The following is a 9329-nucleotide window of genomic DNA, read 5'->3' on the forward strand; positions in this document are numbered from 1 at the left end:
GGACAAGTTCACACAGCCCTAATCTCAATCCGTGAACTAAAATAGAATCTATATTGCAGCTAGCTTCACTAGCTGATCCTAGCTTGCTGACCAGATTTACTAGACCTATCCTGTTGCTGCTGACTTGGTGGGAGCTTTTCCGTTTCCTTTTCCTTTGATTCCAGCCACTCTCTGAGGGGAAAATACAAAGAGAAAACCCAAAGACAAAAAGAAAATGGAAGTTCTCTTTATTTCTTTTTAAAAGCCCACCTTAGAAGGAAACCCATTCTCCTGACTGGCTGATAGATGTTTGAATTTCCTGGGCTCTGCTGTCAAGCTAGCTTTTCTTTACCCTTTCAGTGGCTAAGCTTCTTGAAGTGGAATTTCCCAACATTCACTGCATCCTCATTGGTGTGATCAAGATTTGCACCACCATTGTGAACAGAGTTGGAAAAGTTTACTTACCCCTCCTTTTCTGTTTCTTTTCTAGCTGCCAGTTTAGTTCTGAGGGAGCAGAGGTAAAATGGAAACAGTTGGAATTTATTGATTTATTAATTTATTTTTTCACAAGATTTATAAGGCCATCCAACTCAAACAGTGTGACACTGGCATAAAAAACAATAACAACCCCACCACCGCCATATAACATTAAACATCTACAATACATAAATATAAAATACAAAATGTATGCATGTGTGTGTAATATATCAGTGTACACATATGCAGAGTGTATAATAACACAGAGGTTTTCCTGTTATACCAACCCTTAATATTAAGGATGGAACCTCATTCAGTCACAGTTCTCTATGATCATATGAACAGTTACTTCTTTGTCTTACTTGAATAAGTATTCTATACACTTGTCTATGCTTTAAAAATGCAATCCTATACTATATTATCTGGGAGTGAATGCCATTAAACTCATTCAAACTTACAACTGAATAGATTTGTATAAGATTTCACTCTCATCCTATCTAAGGTACATCTTTATGCTACCTTAATCATGTAGGAGCACACTGTTTGCCCATTTATTTATTAGATGATGTCTATTGCCAGTAATATATGTTGGAAGAGGATAAGGTATGTTTTAAGAGAGTGAAGCCTTATTTGAAGTATTATATATATTTAGTGCTCTGTTCTTGATTGCCATAATATGGGTTTGGTGCTTTTGGTGCAGGGCAGAAATGCCACAGGTAAAGACTTGTTTCAAATGGAAATTATGCTGTGGAAAACTGTTGAAATGAAAACTTTTAATGCAAATATTATACCTTTTTGTTTGATAGGAAAAAATAGTAATCCTCTCATAATGTCAAAAGAGCATCAACCCAGAAGGGTCTTCCATGGTTATCTCAGTCCTGTACAGGTGATATTTTGCCATTTCGTACAATCTGTCAAAGCCAGTAATTCTTTAAACCACCAATTGGGATGTCATACAGTTTTACTGATTGATTTGAATTTAATTTCTTGGAACTTCTGTTTCTTGCTATCACTTAATTTAATTTAAGACAGTATGCCTGGGGTCCTTGACCATTATTCATTATGCTGTATTTGAGAATTAGTCCCAAAATACTTCTGCCTAAATGAGCTTAAAATAGAACACGTGCATGTTGAGATTTTCCCATTGTAATTTCAGGGCATAGTCCTGACTATGCCACCTAGAAAAGATAAGAAACAAATCACTATTGCTGAGGAAAACCACTTTCTATGAATAGGAATCATTTCTTGCAAGCAGAGATCTTCCAACAGAACAGAGAAGATTAAAAAAAAAAAGTCAGGGAAAGTAGGATATGAGTTATACCTGCAGTTAGATGAGGCAGGTCAAAATCCCTTCTGTTCTTGGAATTTTTGGATTTTGATTCAAAGCTGCCTTGAATGTTTTCTAAGTAGAAAACATGATACAATATTTTAAATAATTTAGCTAGTCTAGTATCATTTCATCCTAGTCTGCCTAACTTTTAGCTCTGTTGGGTTCTCAAATAAGTGTGCATTGGAGAATCTTTGATTTCTCCTTGAAGATTCACTGCTGATTTCCCTTTAGAATAGTTCCTTTCCTCTCTGAACATCTTTCCAAGAGTGATATAAACCCCGCAGTCACAGACACTTTGAATTGGAAGTCAATCCAAATTATATTTGTGGGCATTTAGATCTGAGTGTGCTGTCCACAGTTAATGACAGTAGAATTCTTTTAGGCACCCAAAACATGTTCAGCCCATTTGAAATGCTTGTCATCCCTCCCATTTGAAATGCAAGTCTCCATTTGCTTATTGCGTACTTTTCTTAGAAGGATGGCTGTGCTAAGAGAATAGCAGCTGCTGCTGCTGCTGCTACAACTCTAGCACTTGCATGAGAATACGGATGAATATGGAGAATGATGCAGGTATTGAACCTGGCCCACTGTTTTTAAGCAATCTAGATTTTGCCATGCTGAACATTCAGTTCATTGTTAGTGGGACAAACTGTGTATCATCATCTTGTGGCCACCAGTTGCTGAGTATGGGTTGTGCACAACAAGCTCTTGCTCTGTGTTTAATTAACCTTGCCTCCTCTGATTTCCCTCCTGCAAGCCAAATGTGAAATTTTTGTTGTTTTGGATCCTGTCATTCATTTGTGGCAAGTTAGGCATTATGCTTTATAGTAGAGTAATGATGGCATAGTTATGTGGAGTGTTACGGGGGTTGCCAGATCAAGTTGTGGTGGAACAGAAGGATCTGGGTCAAAGGGGGCTAATTAATATGTTAATGCCTTGTATATATTGAGTTATAAGTATAGATATTGAATTAACTTGTATTGATAAATTTTTTCAGATTTTTCTAGTTTGTCCTGATCTGGCTGGAAGGAGCTATTCCTCCAACTGAAACCAAATTATCATTATATGCTAGAGACAGTATTTTTGCTAATGTATTCCAAAGGTTATCTGTCATTGTAGCAACATTTATACTGTTGCTGAATTGTGTTCAATTAGTGACAGAATAACTCATTACTTGTTTTTGGAAAACAGTACTGCCTGTCCATTGGGTCTTTAAGTAATACACATTCATTCTTCAGTTTCTCTCCCATATTGTCCTTGTTTTAAGAATTATTCTGAAGTCTACTTCTGTACAAAAATCTATCTTAGAAATAATATTTTATTTTAACTTTGTTTAGGAAATTGATATGGATGCCCATCTTAACACTGAGTGACTAACAAACAATACTTTGACAAAAGACATTTATATCAATTTATGTATTTAACTGATTGTTGTAATCCAACCATCTTTAGCAATTTGAACTTCCAAATATCTGCATTTGTAACAACTATAATTACATTATTTTATCCAATATATTGTTTTCTAATTGCTGAAAGGAAAGTATGCTATCATACAAATTTATATTTGTTTGCTACAGTTTGCTGATCAATTCACCCATAACTAACAATTATATATAATGATAACAATCCTTCAAGTGCTGGTTCTTCCACACCTATAAAAGAAATATCATCAGGTTTGATCTGTGAAAAACAAAAAGGAGGAGAGAAAGGAAACAAGACAAAAAAGAAGAAGTAAAAGTTCTACATAATATGAATATTACATTTATTCTTAAATATTTTATAAATGTTTTTCCTTCTTAACTTTTAGTTAATTTTAATCACTATAATGTACTGTATGTATTCTTTTATTGTATGATTGCTGATGTAGTCTTCTTTTTTTGCTTGTTACCTTTTACTAATAAAATAATTTTTAAAAAGTTTTGATTTTTGGAAGTAAAATACATATTTTGCAATACATAGGGGCATTCAAAATAGCCCAGTGAAGACAGGGCATGTTTATTTGGTATAGAAAGCTGATCAATTCTTGAGAAAAGCAGTAAAAATAGAAGCTCAAGAAAAGGAATGTATTGGAGTATCCAGGATGTTAAATCTGGGATAAAACCCTTTTTTGTGTGGGGGGTTGAGTGTTACGTCAGGACCTCACTTCAAAATGTGAGGCAGGACAAAGCCCAAATTTAATATAATTTAATTTATATTAAACTGTTTAAAGTGAATGTGATTATGCTCCATGGATTTAATCATTTCCTGTTTCTATCATATTAAAAATTACAAATTTCTGGTTGCTTTTGAAGGGCTTTGAGGGGCTGCATGTAGCTCTGGGGATTTAAGCTGCACACTTTCATATTAAACAGAACATTTGAAAAGAATAGTTTGTTACAGGTTTCCCTTACCCATTCAGATTAACAGTTATTTTCTGTTCTTTCTTTTTCAGATATTTTGTTGAAGGACTACTAACCTGAAATATCTTCCAAAACATATTGACATTTAACTTTCTGACCTAAGAGGGGGAAATATACTCCAGATCACTTTCAGCTGTTGTAACCAACATGCAAGTGGAAACCTTTTTCCAAATTACTCTTACTTATCTGATGCAAATTATTTTCTCTCTAATGTTCTGTTAAAATTACTATACATTTGTAAAATGAAAATCATTTTAGAGTACCTGATTCAGCATGGAAGTAAATCATCTGTCTTGAACTCTGAATTAACATTAAAAATGAGATTATTTGCCTGTATTATTTTTGCACATTATTGTATAGAAAGATCAAGAATAAAATTATATTCCTTGATGTTTTAAACGATACGTGCTTTTTCCCAGCAAAACTAAAAGTTTGTTTCATTTTGCAAAATCATATATACAGATTTGTGTGTGCGTGCACGCATGTACACATATGAATTTTAGAAGCATAGGTACAATGATGTGAATATCTAATGTTCTACTACAGTAATTCCTGTATCTTCAAAATATAATTCATTTCCTGCAGTAGATCCTTCTAGGGACTAATCAATTCCTTCCCTGATAAATATGGCAGCATTTTTCCTATTACTCTATCTTAAAGTGTTGTCAACTATATTTATGATCTATGTACTCCCCTGCATTTCAAGTGATTGTCTTTACAACTTTTTCCAATAGCACCTTTCTCAAGGTTAGTTATCTTCTTTAGCCTGGTTTTTCTCTCTCCTCTGGGGAAGTTGTTTGGGAGACAGGTGCTCTACAATTCTTATGAAATACTTACAACTAATTTAGGTTCCATTGATTTCTGCAGGATGAAAGTATACTTTGTCTCGGTCTACATATCTTTAGTCAGCTAAGAGACAAGCAAAATCACAACTGAACTACACTTCAATCTGTATCCATTGATATCATATTTTAGCTCATGTTTGTAAAAGTGCGTTATATGTTTTCATAATTTAGCAATTGTCATTTAAATTTTAATCTGTTTGTAAATTCCAGTGGAGCAATAATCTGCAATCACACAAAATAATCTCAGATGTCTAATATCATAAACTGCATTCCCAATGTAACCTTATTTAAGATTGCATATCCTGCTGATTCAGAAAAGAATAATTTTAGAGACAACACTTTGCTAGCTAAACAACAAATAAAATATAAAATAGCTCAACAGTTTCTGAATAAAGCAGTAATACCAAAACAACAGTGAGCCCAGAAATTAATTAAATAACAAAAGCAGGAGTTCTGAAAGTAATGATTAAGAAATGAAACAACAATAACTATGCTAGACTAACTGAAAGGAAATAGAAATACTTAAACATTTATAATGAGCCTGCCTTACTATATTCAGACATTGACTACATTAGATGATTTAACACAAGTTCTTTTTTGTGTAAATCTGAGTTTAAGGTGACAACCCATGTTTCCTTGCCTTGAAGCCAGTGGTATACTTCTGGAGAATTTTGCTATAAATGTCCTTCTAGATGTCATTATAAGAAAAACAGTTATACTTTGCATTCTCCCATGCATATGCATTTTTGCATATATATTCTCTGCTTTCCATGAAGTGAGCAACAAAACGTATACAACATGTTTCCCCCAGTATAACTGAACAGATGATTATTACCATCATTCAGTTTTTACCTGAGGCTATTCAGGCTTGGGAAATAAAGAACATGGAAGTGAGTTGCAAGGCTGGACCAAGTCTTCAGCTTTTGCTAACTTTAGTAAAAGTTAAAATTAAGTTGTCTGCAAATATATAGTATAGCACAAGCCCTCTCAGGAGGTTGTTCCATATGTACATTCTCTCTAGTGGCTGAAAGAAATATTACACAGACGTGGCAAAAGTATTGTTATCCCTCCACTTTTTCCCAAAGAATCTCAATTTACCATGAGATAAATTGCATGACACAAGTAAATGGTATCCACCATTTTTTATTCCGTAGTCCACAGAGCAGACACTGCTTTTATTGTATGAGAACATATTATTTTAAGTAATAAAACAAATGAAAATGGCATGGACATAATTATTGATACTCCTTAGAAATTAAATGACATTATTGGATTTTAGCGATCTCTCAAGCAGACTATTTAATTAGTATCACAGGTGTCTTCGATCTCATAATCAATAACTCATCCTATTTGAATGGAGAAAAGTACTCAGTCATTGTGTACAACACAGTGAAGATGGAAAAGAGAAAGAAAAGAGATAGTTGTCTAAGGAGGAAAGGAAGAAGGTAATATCCAAGCATGGTAAAGGTAAAGTCTACAAAACCATCTCCAAAGGGCCTCATGTTCCTGTGACCGTGGTTGCTAACATATCAAGAAGTTTAAGGTCCATGGGACTGTAGCCAGTGCCCTGGACATGGCCGCAAGAGGAAAACTGATCCTGGATTGAACAGAAGGATAGTTCAAATGGTGGAGAAAGAACCAAGGATAATTTGAAAATAGATCTTGGCTGACCTCCAAGATCAAGGTACAACAATATCAAGTCGCACTATACTTTGCTGTCTGGCTGAAAGTGGCCTCCATGGTAGAAGACCTAGGAAGACCCCACTCTTAAAAGATAGACACAAGAAATTCAGACTAGAGTGCATGTTAACAACCTACAGACCTGGGAGAATGTCCTTTGGACAGATGAAACAAAATTAGAGATTTTTGGTAAGCCACAGCAGCTCTGTGTTTACAGAAGAAAAATCTATGCTTTTATAGAAAAGAACACCATCCCCACTATGAAACATGAGGCTCCATAATGTTATGGGGTTGCTTGGCAGTGTCTGGCACTGGGTGCCTTAAATTTGTGCAGGGCACAGTGAAACCAGAAGATTATCAAGGCATTCTGGAGCGAAACATAATACTTAGTGTTAGAAAGCCCTGTCTCAGGCACAGGTCATGGGTCCTCCAGCAGGACAATGACCCAAAACATGCATCTAAGAGAACCTAAGAATGGTTGAAAAGCAAACATTGGACTGTTCTGAAGTGGCCTGCTATGAGTCCTGATCTGAATCCAACAGAATATCTATGGAAAGAGCTGAAACTTACAGTTGGGAGAAGGAACTCATCAAACCTCACAACTGGAGCAGTTTGCTGAAGAAGAGTAGGACAGGATTGCCTATTGACAAGTGTAGAAGTCATATTCAGAGCTACAGAAAGTGTTTGATTGTAGTTATTGCCTCAGAAGGGTGTGCTGTGAAATACTAGATTAGGTACAATAATAACGTCCATGTCATTATCATTTGTTTTATTATTTACAAGAATATGTTAAGTCATACATCAAAAGCAACTGCTCTATGGATTATAAAATAGAGAGTGGTGGATGCCATTTACTTGTGTCACTCTCAACTTATTCCACAGCGAATTGGAATTCTTTGGGAAAAAGTGGAGAGATACCAATACTTTTTGCCAGGTATGGATCAACACTGTTAAGCACTTCCTGATATTGTGAGTTTATAACATCAGATTAATTCTTTTTCACACTTAGAGGAAAGAGGACAGACAAGAACTTGGACTAAAGATAGTTCTTGAATTTGCTGATTCATAATGAAAGTAAATGATCACTTATATATTCAATATTTATTAGTTTGGTTGGTTGGTCATTAGAGATAAATCCATCTTTCTTCCAAGAGCTCAATGTGGCTTGCTTGGAAATTGTTCTTATTTTTATCCCCACACAGCATTCCTGTGACACAGATTGGCTGGGAGAGAGACTGTCCTAAAGTCACCTGGTGAGTTTCCATGGCTTCCCAGTCCCAGTCCATCACTTTAACTATTACGCAACCCTGACTCTTTTTGAAGGGAAACATTTCAAAGAGAAGAGAAAAGGGAGAGGCAAGTTGACTGGAAAGAAAAGCCTGTCACAAATGTGGGGTTTTGACCTGAAATCAAGAATTCTTAGCTAGACATAGTAAAGGATAAAAGAAAGATGGGATTGAGTAGACATTTTCAGGACAAATATATTCCAAAGAAATGTGTTCATATAGCAAATATGTCATTGAACATGTTCAGAATTGCATAATAATTTCTTTTCTTGAAGTTTCTGTAATGCCTGCATGGTGAAATTGTTCCAAAAGATTCACTAAACTTTTTATCTGGAGTTCTTTGAGGAAAGGGGCTTCTGCAGAATTCTGTGGGTTAACATCTTCAATATGGTGGGCAGAGTGTCATGATCTAAGTCCCACCCTTTTCATATGTGCATACACATTAAAATGGATGGGCTTGGACTGCATCACTGCACCTGTCATCTTTCAGGTCCTCAGGGGCTGTGTTTAAGGATGTGCTGTTTAAATAAATTTAAACTTCAACTTTGTAGCTGCAGCATAGCCTAAATATGTGAAGTATTGCTTTTTTGCATATGGCTCTTGATACTCATGTACGTTTTGGATGAAGCCATAAGCACACCATTCAAAGGAACTCAGTTGTGAGAGGCTGTTCTGTTGCATTTTTTTAAATTATGCAAAATGGCTATTTAGTATTCTTATTTAAATTACCCTTTTTTGTTAACCTTTTTTTCTAGTGTTGTTAAAAGCATCCAGAGACATGCTTTGCAAAGTGACTGAAACATGCCCCCAAATTAGCAGCTCAGAGCATCAAAGCAACCATGTCTCTCAAAGGGTCGGGATAACTGCTTTGACCTCTTATTCCTATCTCTGGAACATGGGTGTGTAGGCATGGAAAAGAGATTTCCACTGGCATTGTTGCCAAAGTGAAGCTACAGTGTGTTCTCCACAGCCCTACATTTTAAGCACAATGTCATTGTGGAAAATGTGATCAAACTGCAATAACTAGATCATGCCTAGTCAGCAATAATTCCACTTACTTACTTACTTATTGCATTAATGGAAAATCTTTCCAATGGATGTCATAAGAAAATAAGCAGTGTCATGCTGGAACAAACCTCTGGCCCATCTAGTCCAGAAGTCTATTTTCACAGCGGTCAACCGACTGCACAAGGAGCCCATCAGTCTCCCAGCATGTAGCCTACAGTTTACCAAAAAACAAGCATAAGATACATCCTAACATGATTTATATAAACTGGGTTATCAAAACCATAGGAGCAAAACATGTCCACAGGTGGTGGTATGGGGTTCAAAA

General features: G+C 35.5%; 1 long non-coding RNA gene across 1 annotated transcript in view; it reads left to right on the forward strand.

Moving 5' to 3' along the window:
• LOC103066311 (uncharacterized) overlaps positions 1-4524 on the forward strand; it is a 51001-nt gene extending 46477 nt beyond the window's left edge. Inside the window, exon 4 of the long non-coding RNA XR_003085568.2 lies at positions 4218-4524. This is a non-coding gene — a long non-coding RNA (uncharacterized LOC103066311). The remainder of the gene's footprint in view (positions 1-4217) is intronic.
• Positions 4525-9329: the final 4805 nt, after the last annotated feature.

Source organism: Python bivittatus, unplaced genomic scaffold, assembly GCF_059951505.1.
Source record: "Python bivittatus isolate LINGU-HERP-01145 unplaced genomic scaffold, Pbiv_v1 ctg000610_np1212, whole genome shotgun sequence".
Classification (NCBI taxonomy): Eukaryota; Metazoa; Chordata; class Lepidosauria; order Squamata; family Pythonidae; genus Python; species Python bivittatus.